The sequence below is a fragment of the Apium graveolens genome, chromosome 2 (genome assembly GCF_009905375.1).
Source record: "Apium graveolens cultivar Ventura chromosome 2, ASM990537v1, whole genome shotgun sequence".
Taxonomy (NCBI): Eukaryota; Viridiplantae; Streptophyta; class Magnoliopsida; order Apiales; family Apiaceae; genus Apium; species Apium graveolens.
Genome location: NC_133648.1, coordinates 234,078,728 through 234,101,593, shown reverse-complemented (window position 1 = coordinate 234,101,593; position 22,866 = coordinate 234,078,728). Strand labels below are relative to the sequence as shown.

General features: G+C 38.0%; 1 non-coding gene across 1 annotated transcript; it reads left to right on the top strand.

Annotated features, from left to right (window-relative positions):
- Positions 1 to 3,240: 3,240 nt before the first annotated feature.
- On the top strand, positions 3,241 to 3,347 carry LOC141710218 (small nucleolar RNA R71). The gene has a single exon (XR_012570750.1). It is a non-coding gene; the product is annotated as a small nucleolar RNA R71 (small nucleolar RNA).
- Positions 3,348 to 22,866: the final 19,519 nt, after the last annotated feature.

The following is a 22,866-nucleotide window of genomic DNA, read 5'->3' as shown; positions in this document are numbered from 1 at the left end:
AAGTGTGGTCCAAAAGTCGATGTTCTCTATGGCACACAACAGACACCTAAATATGGGACTCTTAATTCTGAAGGAACTCAGCACAAGGCTCATAATGCATTTGGCCATAAGAGATAAGGAAATTTTCTTTCCTAGGTTTATAATGCTTACTTTAAATCATTAAGTTCAAGACATTCATTTACTCAATGGTATAGACAGAACAAAAATAGGAAATTGTAAACAGGTCTCCAAAATTCTATTTGGCTCACTTATTATAAAGAATAAGGTACCTATAAGTCTTAAATTCACTCCATTTATGTTAGAGAGATTCATGACTTATCCTTATCCAATGCCTGATATGAGATCTACAGTAACATCTAGTACAATTATGGCTCATGTGCCTGTGGAAGAAAAAACACAGGAACACCAACAGGGGCCTTCCTAAATTGAGACCCTTCCTTCTTTACCATTAGAAGCTAGGAAACCAACCACTTCATCCTCTCAACAGGGTGGAGTGAGTAAAAAGAAGAGAAAGCAGGCAGCCTTAACAATAATTAATGACAGTGGTGAGGATCAAATATAAGCAGAGTCTACCTTGGCCAAGAAGCCAAAGAAGGTAAAGCAAACTGAGTTGCCACATAATTTCCTACTTTTGTATCCTCCAAAAAGGATGTAGTTATAAAAGAGGGATTAAAACATACTCTAGAGGTATCCTCTCAACAGGGTGTCTCTGTTGAATAAAACACTCTTCCTAGTGCATCTTGTAAAGAGTCTACACCACAACTTGAACATATTCAATTTTATGAAAGAAGGAATAAGGTTGGCACACACAATGAGAGCACATCATTTGAAGCTCCCTTATCTTCAGGGAGAGCTGTCAACACTTAATTCTCAAATCACTAATCTTATCTCTAAAATTTCTTCTTCATATAATTAAACACTTGAACCCAATTCTCAAATGTCACCAAAATCAAGTGACACAGTTCAAAAACTGTGCTCACCACCCAGGAACCACACTCATTTGGTGAGAGGATACAAGTTGGGGTAGACCTTGATAACACCAACAAAATTACAGGGGTTTCATTAGTTTTTACTGAAGACCCTGTGGTAGTACCAAATACACCTTCATGTGCAAATCAATCTTCACAGATTGAAAGGTTTGAGGGTAGTACTCCTGAGGGGGAGCTATTTAAATCCTCTCCAATTCAATTGGAGGTTCGTCATGTAGGGACAACACCCCTCAAAACCCTGGCTGAAATTGTTTTAGCAATTGAAGCTAGGAGTTCAATTGTCAATGATCCAATCATTGGGGAGACAAGTCAAGCACATTCAAGTGCCAGTTCTTTTCAGGAAGAACAAGGGTTTGAGGCCATGGTACATGACAGTAACCTGGTCAAATCCCCTCCAATTCAGATAAAGGTTCCCACTCTTGGTGACCAACACACTGTCACAACCACGGTTTCTACTGTGAGTTCAAATGTGATTCCAATCACAGGATTACCGACTTCTTCATAACCCTCCACCTCAAACCAAATAGACATCCCCTCAACATCCAACCCTACTCAACAACCTTCACACCTCATCTCACAGTGGTTGTAGGATGCTCAAACTCAGCAAATTACCATGAATGATCTTCTTGTGGACCAACTCTCAGGCCTTGCAAACATTACCCAACAGCTACTCACAACTGACATGTCCAATCAGGAATATCAGGCTATCTTGTTGTCATATAAACAGATGTTGAAGAACAACAGTAGAAGATTGTCAATGGATGAGGTTTTAGAAAGGTTTAGAGAAGAATATGTCACTATCCTAAGTAGCAATGCCAAGACTCTCAGTCCACAGGAAGTCTATGATGTTATTACAGAAGTCTACAAAGCATGGCTCAAAGCTTTTCATCTTATTGGAAAAGCACTCCAACAGACTGTGAATAGTCATCAAGACAGAATCAGGGGATTGGTTAAAGAGGAATTGGATGATCTTGTGCCAACTCGAGAAGAAATAAAAATAAGTTCAACAAGTTTGCTGACCAAATGGCTAGGTTTAATGTCACTAGCATGGAGCAGAGCATCAAGAACTTAAAGCAATCCTTTCTGACTCTGCATGAAGTTGTCCAAAATTAAATTACAAATAACAATGACACAAGGGTCAAATTGGATTAACTTCATCAAGCCAGATATGAACCCTTAGCTCTTTTGATGGAGGGAATCAAGGAATCTATTCAAGCCATATTTGGTGTTTCTCTCTCTCAATAAGCTCATAAAAACCAATCTTCACCTCAACAAATCTCCAAATTCAGTCTCTTCAACAACAAGTGTCAACTCTTCAAGCCTCAAATGACTCTATAACAGCTCAGGTCACAGCTCTCATTACTCTAGTACAGAATCAACAAAATGATATCAGGACCCTAGTAGACTCCCACAGGCATCTCCAAATATAAAATTATGTTTCTTTGGGAGCTATTATGGGTTCCTTGAATTTTCCAATACCTGCTCTACCTGAAGCTGTTAGACCATAAATTCCTACTCCTCTACTCCCGCCTTGCCTGGATTGGGTTATGTATCACTAGGAATCGTTCCTGGTGGTCGATTCAATAAGGCGTTAGCAATTTGCCCTATTTGGCATATAAGAGCCTGGTTTATGCAAATAAGCCTCAACTCCTCCAATTCCGATTTTCCTTCGAAGATTGACCTGCACTTCCATGAGTTTGTTGTTGAAGTTGGAGTTGTTGTCTTGGTGCAAATTGTTCTTGAAAACCAGGAGGATTGAATTGCTTGTTTCCAGACTGCTGGAACGGCTTTTGCATTGTATTCTGATCGTTGCTCCAGCTAAAGTTAGGACGATTCCAGTTGTCAGGATGATAAGTGTCTGGAACTCGTTGCTGCGATCTCTGAAAGTTGCTCACAAAGTGAGCTGGTTCACTAGATATTGCGCATTGCTCCGTCGCAGGCGAACCTGCACAAAGCTCACAAACACTTGTCCTCTGATGAACTCCATAGTTATCCAGAGAATCGATCTTCATAGACAATGCCTTTAGTTGAGCAGTGATAGCCGTAGTTGTATCCACTTCCAGAACTCGTGCTACCTTGCCCTATTGCATTCTCTTCCAACCGATATTCATTAGCAACCATTAGTTCAATTAGATTATAAGCTTCATCATAGCTTTTAGCCCATAAGGCTCCACCTGATGCTGCATCAAGCATGGATCTTGATTGTACTCCCAAACCATCATAAAAGCAATTGATGATCATCCAATTAGGCATTCCATGATGAGGACACTTCCTAAGTATTTCCTTGTAGCGCTCCCAAGCCTCACACAAAGATTCTCCTGATTGTTATATGAATTAAGTAAGAGCATTCCTAATTGCAGCTGTCTTTGCCATAGGGAAATATTTAGTAAGGAATTTCTAAGCAAGATCCTCCCATGTTGTAATAGAACCTGGTGGTAGAGAGTACAACCAGCTCTTAGCTTTATCCCTCAGAGGGAATGGGAAAAGTCTCAATTTCACACCGTCTTCAGAAGCATTATTGAACTTGAAGGTGTCACGTATATCGATGAAATCCCTAATGTGTATATTGGGATCTTTCATTAGAAAACCCCCAAACTGAACTGAGTTCTGCACCATCTGAATCGTGCCAGGCTTGATCTCGAAGGTATTAGCCACGATGGCTGGCCTGACAATGCTAGATCGAATGTAATTGATCTTCGATTGAGAAAAATCTATCAATGCTTTTGTTGGTACTGCTGGTTCTCCCATTATAATGATTGCTTCTTCTTCAAGAACTTCTTTTTCCACTTCTTCAATAGTTTCCTTAAGAGATTGAGAGCATGTTCGCATACACACTCTCTCGAGTACCTGAAACCCAAACAAGTAAACCGTAAAAGTAAAAGAATCCGAGTCAATGAACTTTAACGACCACTGATGTCAAGCACATAAAATAAAAATTAACACCGAGTCCCCAGCAGCGGCGCCAAAAACTTGTTAGGGCGAAAACACGCGCTAAAATTATACGCAAGTATACGCATTTGTGTGACGACTGAGAATTTTGCGACGTAATTAAGTCAATAAAGTATGTGTTATGTGATGTGATTATAATTATATGACTAAGTGCTAATTAATTGTCTTTTCTGTATATTAGAATATAGGAGCGTAAATCAAAACGTTCCAATTTAAAGAGTTAGCTTAGAAGTTAAGCTGTGGTGTCGGGCCGTCAGGTAGAACGGAACCCGTCCTAATAAGGAGTTAAAGAATATAAAATGTGAATTATGTGTGATTGAATGAAATGAATGTTTAAATAAAGTATTTCGTCCTAAGTGACGTATCGATTGATAATGATAATGAGAAGCGTAATCGAAACGCTGAGCGTCGGGCTGTCAGGCTGAACGTGACCCGGTACGCGTAAAAAGGATAAAAGATTAAAGAGGGATAAATTCTATGATCAGACCTGAGTCGTTATGTGATTGTATATGTGTGATTGCTTGACTGTGTGCATGACTATGTGCTCTGTGACATTTTTATAAAATTAAGAGAATTATGTAAGGATTTATTTAATCTTCATGCATTTTTATAAAATCATCCGAGTAAGATAAAAACATGGGATTTGTTCTGTTATCTTCATAGTGGTCCTAGAGACTTTTTAAAAATGATGAGTGGATTTATTTGGTGGTCCTTGCATTTTAAATTGATTTTATGTGGAAAATGTTATTATTAAAGCGAGCTTGCGAAATTCATATAAAATCAACCGTCCGCTCAAAAATCCATTTTGAGTAATGGTTAAAAAGCTAATTTCGAAATTTACGTTTTAAAATTATCATTCGTATCAAATTCATCTTTTCCGAGAGAGATATTTGCAGATCAAAATTGTTTTCTTTCAAGAATAAAAAGCAAATCAGAAACAAGATAACCCAATTACCATACTACCCCTCCCTTGGTAGTATATAATCACACCCACCCTCTCTTTTCTCTCTTTTTTCACCCGAGCTTCTCTCTTCTCTTTCTTTTCTCTCATTTTCTTCAATCCTCTCAGGATTTCTCTCTCTCTCTCTCTCTCTCTCTCTCTCTCTCTCTCTCTCTCTCTCTCTCTCTCTCTCTCTCGGTACACTCTCCCTTCGATCTCTCACTTGTTATTTGCTCTTTTTCGGTTAAAGAACCATGATTGTGTGAGACTTTGTGATATCTACCTATATACATACATGCATGTAACTATCTTTAAGTTTTTGAGAAAAACCAAAGTTGGATTTGGTGGTTTTGAATTCGGTTTTCATGGAAACAAAAGGGTTTTTTTTCTTAAATGATTTATAATAAAGATATGTGTTTGCATGTGTGTATTACTTGATAAAATTGGTGGTTGATGGTTGGAAACCCCCGAATGGGTGCACCACCGAGATGCCACCGCCACGGGTGATGAACTCTGGTGAACCGGTGGTGAGCAATGATGTAAAACACTGAGCTCTAGTATTTAATCGACTATTTTGTGTTTGCATGCTTGGTTGGTTTGAAATTCAAAAAGGGTTTTGATATTGTTTTAGTTAAGTTGATAAATACTTGGTAGGAATGAGTTGTTGAAGTTTAAGTCTATAAATTATGATTTGATTTGAATGATTGGATGAATTTAAAGCAAAAATTGACCATGCATGTGTTTATGTGAAGTAAAACCCGCATAGGGCTTTGATTTATCAAGAATGAATTGATTTTAGTTGATAAAAAAAGATTGTTTGATGGTTGTTTGAAAATGATAAGTTAAATAGAGTGTTTAATGGAATTAGGGATAGGAAATTCGAACATAAATATGAGATTGTAACTTGCCTTGGTTCGAATTTTATTGATAAGAAAGAAGAAGTAAATTGGTGTGGTGTTCTTGCTTGGATTCATTAGGATTTAGGATTAAGACTATGGAAAGATACTCGCATGCTATGTATGAGATCAAAAATTGAAATGCATGTCATTGTTCTTGAAAATTCGAATGATATGGTTGTTTTAATTGGAAATATTAAGTTAGATTAAGTGAAGGTTTGATTGATTATATGTTATGTGGATTTGGTATGAAAATTTGCTTGAATTTGGAAGGTGTTTATAGAAAGGCCGAATGGTTTATAGTACTTAAAAGGTCAAATTCTAATTTAAGTGCTTGAATCGATCATGGAGATTAGTTAAGGATTGTATGTGAGATTTTTGCCTAATTTGCTGTGTTTGTTCAAATTAAAGTATAAGAGAAAGGGGAATGATTGATCTGTGATAACTATGGTTGTCATTATAAGTTTTGTCGTTTGTTTATTTGTATAAGAATTTCAAGTATAAGGAGCTATGTGTACCAATATAGAGTACGATTTGATTTCGAGTCGAGATATGGATGTTTATAAGTCGATTGTTGAATATATAAAGGTGAAAAGGTTAATAATATAGTATATGATGTGCTATGTGCTTATGTGTATAAGCTATACTCGTACATTTGAGTCAAGAGTATAATCGAGTTATCGTAATCGAGTGATCGTTCCGGGAACGAGAGTTGAGAAACTGATTAAGGTTTTGGTTTTAATTGTAGATTCGGAGCGTGAGGGCATTCAGGCTAGGAAAGGAAAGGATATACTAGGTGGCAGTAGTTCAACCTTCAGGAAAGTAAATTCAGGCAAGTAACTCTGATTACTTGTGTAAATGGTTATAAAGAGAATATTAACAATACCATGTAGAGTATTGAACTGTTTAATTATGAAACCCTGATATTGATACCCTGCCTTTGTTCTTGATAAACAGTTATTGATAAGCTTAATGGTTCAACCCTTTGATAATCTATCATTTCTGTTCAAATTATCTATTAAGCCATGGATTATATTGAACCCTCTGATTATCCTTGTTAACCCTGTTTAATGATACCCTGTTCTCCTGATCACTCTATTGATCCCTAAACAGTTGTTGATCCTTCTAACTTAAGTGCTTTATTATCCCTGATACAGAATCCTTATGAATTGTTCCTTGCGTATCTTTGAATCACTCCCTGAACTTTGTTTCCTTAAAATCTGAATTAAGAATGATTTTCGACTTGAAAGAGTCCGAATGATTTCAAACTCTTGGTAATGATAAAATAAATTTTAGAAAACCTATTTGTTTTTCCAACTCAAGGTTTTCCAAATGAATTCCTGATGGATTGGGACGTAAGAGGCTAGTGGGACTAGTCCAGTCATGGTAAGAGGCTAGCGGGGCTAGTCCAACTTAAGGCTGACATTATGCCGATTGGTACCTTAAAGACCGGAATGGAGATCGGTACGGGCTGATCACCCGTATATAATGAAATGGAAAGATAAAGTGATCCAATCAAGGGTTCTAAATGATTATTTAAAAAGGGAACTGAAACTATCTGTTCATTAAAATTGATTCTTGAAAATGAAAATGGTTTATATTGTTTTAAAAAGAGTTGATTATGTCAATGTGAAGCTTAAAGCTCGAGAACCCTGATTCTTGAATTTGTTGATCATATGATTGATTCCATATAATGAAATATTGTTTCTTTCCTCTATTGAAAGATCTATTCTGATCCTTTAATGATTGTGATGAATGTCGGCTTTCATCCTGCATTGAGCCTTGTTCCTTGAAAGCCCCACATTATCCTTCAAAACCTTTCCTTAACCCAAAAGCTGGAAATCTGCCACCTAGATCAAATAAAGTAGAATGCCCTGAGTTTGGTAAACCATATTATGCATTGATATTGTAGAACTGCTATGTAGTTACTTGCTGAGTTTTATACTCATTTGTTTTGTTTTAATCTAACCATGGCAGTTAAGCAAGAAGATGGCCACGCTTAGGCGCACTGCTCGTAAGAGCGTACCTGGAGGTCCCTACCGTGTTGAGGGCTTCCGGTTGCCAGAGCAGGTAGTGGTATTTGTGAGTGAGCTCGTGCCTATAAGGAAATGTTTAAAGATACAATGGGTTATCTGTCGGTTCCCAGCCGGAATCGATATTATTTATTCAATAATATTTTGGGTTTGTAAGTTATATTTTATGATTGGTAGTTGTAATCTTGTCTCATACTTTATCCTGTTGATCCTGTTAGTAGTTAATCGGGGTTTATGCTTATTTAATTACTAGATAAGAGGTGTGTGAGTCCTCATTTCCTAACCCCGAGATTGAGGGCGTCACAAGTTGGTATCAGAGCTACAGGATCTAGTCCCTGAGACAAGTTAGGATTAAAAAGGGGTATTTTGGGAATATATCTATATCGCGAGAGAGTTTGACTCATATAGAGTTGAGTTAGACTATTAGGTATAGTCTAAGGAAAGTGTTTATTGGTAAAGTGGAAACTAGAGTTAGGGTGTGAGTTAGCTGGAAGCTTTATTTAACCCTAACATTGTTTCTTGGTTGTTGTTTTGTGTTTTCTCTCAGGATCCTAGTAGTGGTAGTGACTCAGACTCAGAGATTAATTTGACTGGTACCCCTGTGGACCCCATTCCACCCTCTCTAGAGGAGCCTGTGTATGTTAGTTCAGACCTAGAGGAGGACCCTTTTGAGAGTAGTGAGATCCCTATGCAGATTTCACCCTTGAGGCCAGATTCAAAGACCCCTGCCCCTGAGCCAGAGCCCGAGATGCCTAAGACTGTACCTGTCAGTGTTGGTGGCAAGTTAGCCCAGGATCGAGACTTTGTATACTCCCGCATTCCTGAGTTGGGAGCTTTGGTGGATAGGCTAGCCAGAGAGTCTAGGCAGAGTGCTTCAGTTATGGATGATGAGTGGCGAGTTCGGGTGAAGATGGTGAAGCAGGTTGCCAGGAGGAGATTGGATGAAGGACCATCCACTAGTGATGCTGATGCTGAGGCCCGGAGGCTGCATAAGATCATTCGCTGGATGTTGGTTGTGTTGAGAGAGATACTAGATGACTAGACGGGACTGTTGGTTGAGCCCGTAGATTGTTTTTCAGCACCGGTAGGCTTTGGGATACTTGGTCAGATGCCAGGATCCCTTTTTCATTTATTTTGTTGTATTTCAGATCTGTATCGTAATAGTATTTGTTGGAAGTTAGGGGTTGATAGGGGGATATTTTCCAGTTTTTCCTCTATTTAACCCTGCTATATTATTGTACCTTATTTAAGAACCTGTGATAGCCAGAACTATCTTTATGTACCCTTTGTTTAAATAAATCCATTGTCTTGCTTTCCATTGTGCACCTTAAATATCTCATAAACTGTTCTCAATACCATATTTTAATACAACAATGTTTTCGTATAACCATGTTTAAAGCTCATAAAACCCTATTCTGTGCCATGATAAAACAACACTGATATGAGAATTATGTAGTAATAGGATTGCATGTGCAAATTGGGTAAAACTTTAAACCCACAAAAGAGATTTCATAGAAACTGTTGTTATATATATGCCATGCCATCGTATTGCTAGATAATTGCTCAATCAGGTTTGTAAGAAATGGCCAACTCACTAGATCATCAAGAAAAAGAAATTCCCACCCAAGACCCAGAAGTAAACCCAGAAACCACCATGATGAGCAGACTTGCTCAGCTTTTGCAACAACCTGTGGCCCCTAAAGTTGGAAACTTTAAACACTTTCAATATGTTCATCCCCCAGAGTTCTTAGGTTTGCCAGACCCGATTAAAGCTCAGTCATGGTTGAGAGAAATGGAAAAAGCTTTTGAGTTAGCAGAAGTTAAGGACGATAAGAAAGCTCAGTATGCAAGTTATTACCTGAAAGATGAAGCAAGTTTCTGGTGGGAGTCTTCAAAGGCGTTGTTGGAAGGCAAAGACTTATCTTGGGAGAAGTTCACCGAGATGTTTCTGGAGAAGTATTTGCCAAGCTATATGCAAGACCAGTTGGAAATGAAAATTCTGGATCTTAGACAAGAGGATATGTTAGTAGCGGAATATGAAGTAAAGTTTTCAGAATTGTCTAGATTCGTACCTGAGTACGTGAATACAGAGGCGAAGAAGGCTAAGAGGTTCCAACAGGGACTTAAGCCGTGGATGAGGAGTCAAATAGCAATGTTGGAGATCAAGAATTATGCTGCTTTGGTTCAAAAAGCAATGATAGTGGAAGGTGAGCGAGAAGCTGCAAGAAGAGAAAACGAAGGAAGAAAAAGGAAGTTTAAAAGCTCTAAGCAAGAGCAAGGAAGCTCAAAGTTTAGAGGAAGGTTTGGAAAGAATGGTGGAGGTCAGAACCAAAAGTTCCAGAAGTTTAAACCCGGCAACGGAGCTCAGAAGAACTGCTTCCAGAAAACTGGACAACCGGGGAAGGATAGCAGACCTCAGATTCAAGAATGCAGGAATTATGGAAGGAGACACCCGGGAAGGTGTAATTAGCTGGATATAACATGTTTTAAGTGCAACCAGAAGGGGCATTACTCTTCAGAATGCCCAAGTGGAGCGAGGAAGCCTGATTTGTCTTGTTTTAAGTATGGTAAAGTGGGCCATATGGCCAGAAATTGCAAGGAGCCTGTTCAGAAGGCTAATGTTCTCAGGATTGCTGGACCGCCGTCTCTCCCAGCACCATCAGCTCAACCTAGAGCTAGGACCTTTAACATGACGATGAAAGATGTGGTGCAAGATGTGGACGTGGTAGCAGGTATGCTTGTTATAAGCTCAGTAGAAGTAAAAGTTTTGATGGATTCTGGAGCAACTAGATCTTTTATCTCTGAAAGTATTCTTGATAAGTTAAATTGTGTTGCGTACCCTCTAGAACCTAATTTGATTATAGAGGTAGCAAATCAAGAGAAAGTTATTGCTAGTAAGATTTGTCCTGAATGTGATGTGACTATAGAAGGTCGGCACTTTTCTGCTGACTTAATTCCTTTTAAGTTAGGAGAATTTGAGTTCATACTAGGAATGGATTGGTTGTCAAACCATGAAGCGCAAATAGAATGTAAAAGTAAAAAGGTGAAGTTAAAAACCAAGGATGGTGAAGAAGTGATATTTAAAGGAAAGAGGCAAGAGAAGAAATTTCTAACGGCTATTGAGGCAAGAAGATTAATACGTCAAGGATGCGAAGTTTATTTGGCTCATGTCGTGGACGTGGAGAAAGAATCTGTGAAGATCGAGGATATTCCGGTAGTAAGAGATTTTTCGGACGTGTTTCCCGATGAATTACCTGGACTACCTCCAGACAGAGAGATCGAGTTTACGATTGATTTGGCTCCTGGTACGGAACCAGTGTCAAAAGCTCCTTATCGCATGGCACCGGTCGAGATGAAGGAATTGGCAGCTCAGTTGCAAGAATTGTTGGACAAAGGAGTGATCCGACCGAGTGTATCCCTGTGGGGCGCACCGGTGTTATTTGTAAAGAAAAAGGATGGAAGTATGAGGTTTTGCATAGATTACCGTGAACTGAATAAGTTGACGATCAAAAATAAGTACCCTCTACCACGGATCGATGACTTGTTTGACCAGTTAAAAGGAGCTCCGTGTTTCTCCAAGATTGATTTAAGATCTGGGTATCATCAGTTAAAGATCAAAGCGGAAGATATACCCAAGACAGCGTTCCGAACGAGATACGGACATTATGAGTTTTTGGTAATGGCATTTGGCTTGACAAATGCGCCAGCTGCATTTATGGATCTTATGAACAGAGTGTTCAAGCAGTATTTGGATAAGTTCGTTATTGTGTTTATCGACGATATACTGGTTTACTCCAAGACGGAAGAAGATCATAAGGAGCATTTGAGGATTTCCTTGGAAATTCTGCGAAAAGAGAAGCTATATGCTAAGTTTTCAAAGTGTGAATTTTGGCTAAAGGAAGTGCAATTTCTTGGTCATGTACTTAATAAAGAAGGAATCAAAGTAGACCTAGCCAAGATAGAAGCTGTAACGAATTGGGAAAGACCCAAGACTCCTACAGAAGTCAGAAGTTTTCTAGGATTAGCCGGATATTACAGAAGATTTTTGCAAGATTTCTCTAAGATTGTCGTTCCGTTGACAAAGTTGACTAGAAAGAACAAGAAGTTCGTTTGGACAGAAAAGTGCGAGGAAAGTTTTCAAGAGTTAAAGAAGAGGTTGGTAACCGCCCCAGTGTTGGTATTACCAGATGACAAAGGGGAATTTGTGATATTCAGTGATGTTTCATATAAAGGACTTGGATGCGTGTTAATGCAACACGGGAAGGTAATAGCATACGCGTCAAGGCAACTCAAGCCGCACGAGCAAAAGTATCCAACGCAAGATTTGGAATTGGCAGCAATTGTGTTTGCCCTTAAGATTTAGAGGCATTATTTATACGGGGAAAAGTGTGAGATTTACACGGATCATAAAAGTTTAAAGTATATCTTTACTCAGAATGAATTGAATATGCGACAAAGAAGGTGGTTGGAATTGATCAAAGATTATGATTGTGCGATAAACTATCATCCTGGAAAGGCAAATATGGTAGCTGATGCTTTAAGTCAAAAAGAAAGGTTGAATATGTTAACGTCATCGGAAGAATTAATCAAGGACTTTGAAAAGATGGAAGTAGAGGTGCAGACTCCAGAATGTGGAGGTGAAGCTATATATGCAATGATATTTCAACCCGAGATTTTGGAAAAGATTCGATGCTGTCAAGAGCAAGTGATGAATCGCGAAAAGGATAAGTTGACGGGAGAATAAATTAAAGCTCAAAAGGATGGAAAAGGGATATATTGTGTTAACTCACGTATTTGGATACCTAATGTCGTGGAACTAAAGCACGAGATTTTGCAAGAAGTGCATAACTCTAGATTTTCAATTCACCCTGGAAGTACGAATATGTACCAGGATTTAAAAGAAAGTTATTGGTGGCCAAACATGAAAAAGGAAATTGCGGAATGGATAAGTAAATGTTACACATGCCAAAGAGTCAAAGCGGAACATCAAAGGCCAAGCAGATTGCTTCAGCCACTGGATATACCCGAATGGAAATGGGAGCATATAACGATGGATTTCGTGGTAGTATTACCTAAAACCAAGTCAAATCATGATGCGATTTGGGTGGTAATCGATCGATTGACGAAGTCAGCACATTTCTTGCCGATAAATGAAACGTTTTCGTTGGAAAAGTTGGTCAAATTGTATTTGGATGAGATTGTGATGCGTCATGGAGTTCCTGTGTTTATCGTGTCCAATAGAGACCCAAGGTTTAACTCGAGATTTTGGCGACAATTCCATGATCATTTGGGAACTAATTTGAAAATGAGTACGGCATATCATCCGCAGACAAACGGACAAAGTGAAGATACGCTTGATTCAAAACATATCAAATGACTCAGGATAATTGCATCAATATATATATGAACGGTTTATAGTAAATACGAAGGTCAAGTTGAATCACTTGCCTTGAGAAAGGCTGGTCTGGTCTGACTGGTAGGAGTAACTGGAGCTTCACTCGACCTTTATGGCAAGTTTTCCCTCGTCTCGAGATCCTACATAATAATAATAATCCTCATTATAATATATTCTTATCGTCTTAACCTATTTACAACTTGATATTAAACAGGGATGGCACTTAGGCCTATACGCACTTAATTTTATATTCACTTTTAAATTACAAAAGTACACACATAGCCACATATTCACATATCATATATTAACACCAAATAACACCATATATATCATAATGCAACACTAGGCTTGGATGATCTCGACTCACATCTTAAGTCACTTGGTCGCTAAACTAGACAAGGTCTTCTAATTTTGGCTTCCTAACTCGATGTGCCTTTCCTAAATTATCCAAAACCTATTGACCCTCACTTGTGCCTTTAGCTCTACTGACCTTATACCATCTTACAACTATGGTGGTCGACCTAATACTCACTTCTAAGTGTTCTAAAACTATGTGATAAGTGAAAGCGCTCATTGGTGCAAATTTCAGAATGACAACTATAGTTTTTTAAGTGCATTAGGCACTCTTAAATTACAAGTTTTCCTTCAAAACTTTTACACAAGACTCTCCTGACCTGTAAGTCATATGTCATAGGCCTATTTGTATATTCGAGGATTCAACTCAACTCAAATAAGAATGTAATAAGTAAATAGTGGATCGACCGTCAGAGAGATCTCGCAAAGTAATATCTGTCAAAGGATTCAGAAACAAGGTTCATCTACAGACTTGAGGAGTTAATTCACTGGAAGAAGTTCAAGAAGTTGATCATGCCTCAGTGATATAAATCAAGATCGTGGATTTAATCAAGTGACAGAGATCTCGTCAGAGTATCATTAATTACAAGGATTTAATCTGAAGAAAATCAAAGTGTCAAAGTCAAGACATGAAGAAACGTCACGGAAGTTAGTCACTCATGAACCAGACAGTACATCGAGTGTCAACATTGAAGTGGTGGAATTGATTCATAATTTTCAGTGATTTTCAGAAGATCTGCAGAAGGATGGGTGCTGTTGAAGACTAGAATTAATTCTCTATTAATTAATTAAGTCATCTAATTTAATTAAGAAAATAAATTATATCTGCGAAGAATAATTTATTTATTAATTGAATTAATTGATTAATTAATTCTGAATTAATTTTAGGAATTTTCAGAATTTAAATTGGATTAAAATCTGCATTAAATCAGCAAGACAATTGAAAATGAACTAGCATGACAATCAGGATTGTCATACCGATTGTCATGCTAGGCCATTTTCAATAGTCTCACCGAAAGTTACATTAGGAGAAGGATTGTCTTGATAGTTCATTCTGATTGTCATGCTAGTTCATTCAGATTGTCTTGCTAGTTCAATCCATTGTCCTACCGAAAGTCTTGCCAGCTATAGGATTGTCATGCCAGTTCAATTCTATTCGACTGTTGATTAAAAAGAAGCAGAGCAGCAGCAACTCAATCATCCAGAAAAAAAATAGAAGCCAAGAATAAACAGAAAGAAAAAGCAGCCGCCTCTGAAACATTCAATTTTTTATCTGCTTAATTCAAGATCAATTTCTAGATTGCAAAGTTAAATCCAATCAACTAGAAATCATTCTCTTGTTCTTGTGTAACAATCTAGCGGATCAAAATCCCTAGAACTTAATCTCAAATCGCGTTTAGCATTTGATTCTAATTATTGCAAAAATAGAAAAAGTTCATGTCGAATTTATTCTAGATTTGTGATAATTGATTTGAGATTAATACCTTGTAATCGATACAGTTATTGTAACACCTTTCAAGTTTAATAATATTTTTATTTAACTTGAATTTTGTTTCACCTTTTTTTATTCCGCATTTATTCGATTATTTGGTACTGTTTGTATTCAACCCCCCTTCTACAAACACATTGCGACCTAACAATTGGTATCAGAGCCTTCTGATTAACGAACAAATCAAGATCCTAGACTTTTGTGATTTTTCAACTCCTTGAATTTTTATTTATTCAAAAATTCATAATGACTTCACATAAAGTTGGAACCGTTAAAATTCCACAATTTGATAAAGAGAATTATATCATGTGGAAGAAGAAGATGCTATTATTTTTACAAGTTGCAAATCCCAAATATTCAAACTTGTTAAAGAAGGGTATAAAAACTCCGATGGTTATTGAACCGGAGGTAATAATAGATGGTGTGGTGACTACTAAAGCTAGAACCTATCCAAAAGAGCCCGAAGATTTTACTCCTGCTGAGAAGGAAGAAGCCTCCTTGGATGCCAGCCTTCAATTAATATTAATTGATTCCCTTGATCCCTTGATGAACAGACATGTGATGAACTGTAAAAATTCTAAACACATGTGGGAAACTATTGAGGTAATTAATGAAGGCACAGAGGAAGTTAGGGAGAACAAGTTGGAAATCCTAACCTCTGAATATGAACATTTCAAAATCAAATCCAGGAGAAGGAATTACTGAAGTGTTTGAGAGGTACAATGCGTTGATCAACAACCTGAACATCAATGGAAAGTATTATTCAATCAGGGAGGTCAACAAAAAGTTCCTTTTAACACTGCCAGCTCATCTTGAACATAGAATCACTGCCATTAGAGAAGCTAGAGATCTGAGTGAGATTTCTTTGGACAGGCTCTATGGAGTGTTAAAAACTTATGAGTTGGAGCAGATTCAACAGAAGGAAGTCTACGGGAAGGATAGAATGGTCAGCACATCTAATGCACTTGTAGCTGAAGGTCAACAATAACAACAATCTCAACAGTTAGAAAGAATGGTACAGTTTTCCAAGGATGAGGAAAATGAGTTAGTAGCAGAATATGATCCTCCTACTACAAATCAATTAAGTGATGATTTTTATTCCTTGGAAGAGCTGGAGCAATTGGAAGATGAATCAATGGCCCAAATTGTCAAGAGATTCTCTCATGTCAGATTCAGGAGGAATCCCAAGCTTAAGTACAAGTCCAACTACAACAAATTCCAGAAAGGTGGATCTTCATCCTCTAACACCAGCAGTGGTGGGTACAAAACAGGGATGGTTGATCGGAGCACCATTAGATGCTATAACTGCAATGAGTTGGGACACTTTGCCACAGAATGTAGGAAGCCAAAGCAAGTAAGAAAGAACTCTGAAAGGGCTTATCTGGCAAAGGGAAGAAGCTGGGATGATACTGACAGTGAAGATGAAGATGAAGGAAATCTTGCTCTTATGGCTATTAATGGAAAAGCTTCATCGTCAAGAATAGAGGTAAAACTTTCTGATGCTGAAATGGTTTATCATCTAAGAGGTAACTTAGATTGTGCACGTCGTGATAATGAACTGTTAAGTTTACAGATCACAGACCTTGAGAAAGAGGTCAATGAATTAAGACTTGTGCACATTAATCAAGACAAATTAAAAGAACAGGTATCTTTTCTAGAGAATAGAGTTGACTGTTATAGAAAACTCGAAACTATTCTCAAAGACAAGATCACCGGTCTTGAGACTAAGGTTAGAGCCTACTTCAATTCTTGTTCGAAGGCTAAAGAGTTCTACTGTAAGCAAGCTATTAATCAAACATCTGGAATAGGTTATGATTACAATGCTGCTATTGGAGAATTAGGCATAAACTCCCCTCCTCATGTCTGTGCTAAAGGGAGGCAAGTACCACATGTGCTTAAGGGTGTTGATGAACCCCTCTATAAAGCATCAATTGATGAACTATTTGATGCGACCTCTTCTGTTATTCAAGAAGAAATACGTGCTGAGGATCATGCTAATGAGAAGATTGTTTCCAAGTCAAGTGAGTCGAAAGTTCCAGTCAAAGTTGTGAAAGCAACTGAGACTAACTCAGACATACATGAGTTGGATAACAATAATGCCATGTCTACCATGCATAAATTGCCTGCTGTTAATCACTCTCATAAAGCATGTGGTGTTGCTAATTGTATGTCTTGTGCTTTTAATATGATGTATGCTTATTTTAATGGTAAGCATGTGTCTAATGATAAGACTACTCCTCGTCAGCATGTGAATAACAAGAAGCATGATAGGTCTAAGACTGCTAGTCCTTCTAAGGCTAGAAAGGAGACATTTGTGCCTAAGCTTAAACAGAAATTTGTTAAGGCTGTTTACAAGGTCAAATGTTCAGTCATTGAGGATGTTGAGATCGTTAAAATTAAAAATGTTGTTTTGCCTGACAAAGGACAATTCTACAAGTATGCCGGGCCCAACCAAGTTTGGGTTCCGAAGAAGGTCTAATCCATTTGTAGTGCAGGGCATTAAACAAGTATAACCGGTAGTGTGGATTCTTGACAGTGGATCATCAAGACATATGACCGGAGATAGAGCCCTGCTATCAAATGTGGTTGAGAAAGCTGGCCCCATGGTTACCTTTGGAGATAACAGCAAAGGTATATCCGAGGGATATGGCTGTTTGCAAGCTGGGAATGTTATCATTGTAATTTTGTATATTGTGCTAGGTTATTATCAGGAAGCAGTATCTAACATATAGCACCAGTGACGAGACTTGAGAATATTACGACATATCAGGCACCTGTTGCACATTACACTTGGAATTGAACTCTAGTAAGATGTGTACAAGTGTACTCCTGATTGGTGAATTAAAAGAGGAAGTCAGTGCACCACAGTTCATGGACTTTGCAGCTGCAGATCTATTGGACTATGCAATTTCTTCTTCACAATCTCACTTCAGGTTGGTATGAACTAGTATACTGCTCAAGCAATCGTCAAGGACATGGTATGGCACTCTAACAGAAGTTATAATTTTATATGAATAAGTAGAGTCGTCATATTAATAACTATCTTATCACTAAGCACAATCATATTATTTTATATGTGCAGTGATATATTGTTAATGCAACATAACAATTAGTATCTAAAGTACTTAACAAGTATCGGTCAATGATATGTTGTTAACATTATGTTGCAGATATTTGTAAGCTTTTGACATGAATGAGAATTACTTAGACTTTACCCTAAGTGATCAATGTTTTATCAAAAACTCATTCATATTGAAAAACAAAATCAAACTTCTTTCTACATTAGTGATTTCTTATTTCATGTAAAATCTTTTGAAATCACTATTGTAAATCATTTTCTCTCTATTACCATATATTCTGTGTTACAGGTTCAGTCTCCAATGACTTTCTTTCATTAACAATCATGAGGTTGAAAACCCACAACGTCTATCCCAGACTGTAAAGACAAACACAAAAACAGAACCAACCAACACTCTCTTACCACTAAATGTAGTATGAATGAGCGTGAGGGAGATAGTGCCTAGTGTACCACATAAGGAAGGTTCTGTAGTCAACCCAGTAGCTCTGTCTCCTACATAGATGAGTAGTATTTAAACCGAGACAACTGCTAGCCCCCATACATCTTCTCAAAAAGATGTAATGGCTGAAAAGGCACAAAAACAGTTACTAGATTCATTCTCTCAACAGGGTGCGTCTATTGAATTTTGCCTGTCAGCCAAGGTATCCGATGTAGTGTCACCACTTCAAACATAAACAATTCTTGATGCACAAGAAGAGGTTACACACACAAAGGATGAGTTGACGGAAACAAGAGTTTCGACCATTTTAAGGTCAGATTCGATTGTTCAAGGTTCGTTAATGGACCAATTGCCTTTACAGGTGTTAGGAGAGGATACTGATCCAAAAGCCATATGTCAGTGGTCAGTGTCTACCTCCCCAGGCTTAAATCCCCTGGATGCATCTGCGGATAGTGGATCTGACATAGGTGCAGATCGGCAACTTGTTGACAATGATTCAGATATTACCTGATAAGTCACAAGGAAATGTCTTCACAGACATTAGAAGGGAACTTTGATCTTTATGCTAAATTCGTTGGATCATTGTTTACCTTCCCAGAATTCAAATCTGGAACCCTAAAAGGGAAACTAGCAACTTGTAAATTGTGACTCAGATTCATCTGACGAGTTTAACAAGGATGGGGATTTGTGAACTCCCATTGCACCACCTGTGACCTCCTTAAGGATGGCTAAGGTGATTTTCCTTGCAGGTACAGCTGATTTTTGGAGCTATGAGAGAAGAGTGATACACTTGTGAGAATGAGTGTAAACACGAGTGGAGAGAAGAGTGAAACACCTGTGAGGTATACTAAAACAGAATCACACACTCACAGTGAGGAAGAAAGAGAAACTACTTGTTATTTCTTTTCCTACCAAGTGAAATATGAGAACTCCTTCAGACGACGGCATACATTCCTTCTTTAAGGGGGAGATAAAAGCTTAAGTAATAGTTTGGAGGATTCCTCAACTAAGGGGGAGAAATAGTAGGGAGGAAGAAAAAGATCATATGTACACTACACCACACCATTGTTGTTTGTAACTACGGATCCTATTGTACGGGAGAGGTGGTAAACACAAGGTGATTTCCTGGTAAGGGAAGAAGCAGTTAGGGGAGTACCATTGGCTTTTATCTGCGGATCCTATTGTACGGGAGAGGTGGTAAACGAAGGTGATCTTCTTTAATCAGTTGATTCTCATAGGGGGAGAAGCAAGAGAGATATGGGCTTCTCAACAGGAAATGTGGTTGTACAAATGAAGATGGAACTACTTGAAGATATGTTCAGTCTAGAGGAACATCTACTTGGAATCTGGAAAATGTTAAATCTAGTCCAGAACTTTTCTACTATTTACTTTGCATTTCTGTTTATATCTTTTTCTTATTTGTTAGTTGAGTTATCCTCTAGGTATTTGTGTGTTATTGTCTAACAAACAAATAGGGGGAGATTGTAAGTCATATGTCATAGGCCTATTTGTATATTCGAGGATTCAACTCAACTCAAATAAGAATGTAATAAGTAAATAGTGGATCGACCGTCAGAGAGATCTCGCAAAGTAATATCTGTCAAAGGATTCAGAAACAAGGTTCATCTACAGACTTGAGGAGTTAATTCACTGGAAGAAGTTCAAGAAGTTGATCATGCCTCAGTGATATAAATCAAGATCGTGGATTTAATCAAGTGACAAAGATCTCGTCAGAGTATCATTAATTACAAGGATTTAATCTGAAGAAAATCAAAGTGTCAAAGTCAAGACATGAAGAAACGTCACGGAAGTTAGTCACTCATGAACCAGACAGTACATCGAGTGTCAACATTGAAGTGGTGGAATTGATTCATAATTTTCAGTGATTTTCAGAAGATCTGCAGAAGGATGGGTGCTGTTGAAGACTAGAATTAATTCTCTATTAATTAATTAAGTCATCTAATTTAATTAAGAAAATAAATTATATCTGCGAAGAATAATTTATTTATTAATTGAATTAATTGATTAATTAATTCTGAATTAATTTTAGGAATTTTCAGAATTTAAATTGGATTAAAATCTGCATTAAATCAGCAAGACAATTGAAAATGAACTAGCATGACAATCAGGATTGTCATACCGATTGTCATGCTAGGCCATTTTCAATAGTCTCACCGAAAGTTACATTAGGAGAAGGATTGTCTTGATAGTTCATTCTGATTGTCATGCTAGTTCATTCAGATTGTCTTGCTAGTTCAATCCATTGTCCTACCGAAAGTCTTGCCAGCTATAGGATTGTCATGCCAGTTCAATTCTATTCGGTTGTTGATTAAAAAGAAGCAGAGCAGCAGCAACTCAATCATCCAGAAAAAAATAGAAGCCAAGAACAAACAGAAAGAAAAAGCAGCCGCCTCTGAAACATTCAATTTTTTATCTGCTTAATTCAAGATCAATTTCTAGATTGCAAAGTTAAATCCAATCAACTAGAAATCATTCTCTTGTTCTTGTGTAACAATCTAGCGGATCAAAATCCCTAGAACTTAATCTCAAATCGCGTTTAGCATTTGATTCTAATTATTGCAAAAATAGAAAAAGTTCATGTCGAATTTATTCTAGATTTGTGATAATTGATTTGAGATTAATACCTTGTAATCGATACAGTTATTGTAACACCTTTCAAGTTTAATAATATTTTTATTTAACTTGAATTTTGTTTCACCTTTTTTTATTCCGTATTTATTCGATTATTTGGTACTGTTTGTATTCAACCCCCCTTCTACAAACACATTGGGACCTAACATGACCTAAGGGCATCTCACAAATACTTCTTAAATACCGGATTCATCAGATCCATAAATGCGGCCGGAGCGTTGGTCAGTCCAAACGGCATTACTAGGAATTCATAATGCCCATATCTGGTCCTGAATGCGGTCTTGGGAACATCTTCTTCTTTAATCTTTAATTGATGGTATCCCGATCTCAAGTCAATCTTTGAAAAGCATTATGCTCCCTTCAACTGATCAAAAAGGTCATCTATCCTTGGTAGCGGGTAGCGGTTCTTGATCGTTACCTTATTCAACTCCCGATAGTCTATGCATAATCGCATACTCCCATCTTTCTTCTTGACAAACAGAACAGGTGCTCCCTATGGCGACGTACTTGGCCGTATCACTCCTTTATCTAACAATTCTTGTAGCTGGCTCGCCAACTCTTTCATTTCTGTTGGTGCCATCCTATATGGGGCCTTTGAAACTGGTTCCATTCCTGGAGCAAGGTTGATCTCGAACTCGATTTGTCGATCTGGTGGTAAGCCTGGTAGTTCATCGGGAAACACATCCGGGAACTCGTTAACTACAGGGATATCTTCCATGCTGGGGCTGCCTTTTTCCGAATCTACTACATAAGCTAGGACCGACTCACAACCTTTTCTAAGTAGCTTCTTAGCCTGAACAATTGTAAGAAATAGTTGCTCTTGCCTCTGCCCCTTAAATACTAACTTCTCTCCACTCTTCGTCTTTAAATACACTTTCTTGGTCTTACAATTAATCTGAGCGTTATTCTCTCCTAACCAATCCATTCCTAGAATTATATCAAACTCCCCCAACTTGAAGAGTATCAAGTCGGCTGAAAACTTATATCCTGAAATGTCAATCTCACACTTTGGACAAAATTGATTCACAGGAATCTTCTCTTGGTTCGCAATTACCACATTTACTACCTCACTCATAATCATTTTCTCACATTGAAGATTATCAACATAAGATTCTGATATGAAAGATCTTGTTGCTCCTGAATCAATCAATACTTTAGCTTTGACATTATTGAGTAAAAGTGTACCTTCTATCACCTCCGAATTCTGTACAGCATCCTTCATCTTCAGATCAAATGTCCTTGCTGTTGCTTGCGGGGTTGGTGCGGGTGGTGGAGGTAATGCCAATACCTCAGCTGGCACGCTTGCACTGGTACTTGCCACGTTCATCAAAGCTTTGACTGGTCCGGTTGCCTTGCACTCCCTAGCTATGTGTCCAGTCTTCCCACACTTGTAACACGTAACTCCTGGCTTCGGCATCTTGCACTCATTCGCCAAATGTCCCTTCTGATTGCACCTATAGCATGTCATGCTCAGCTTATTACACACTGTGGGTTGCCTTCTTCCGCAGTGCTTGCATTCTGGCCTCTGGAACCTGTTTTCTCCAACTTGCCCTTGGCTTGCCTGATTGTTCCCCTTCGATTCTTGCCTTTTCCCCAAATTTCCTTTCTTTTGAAAATTTCCGCCCTTCTGGAAACCAATCCTCTTTACATT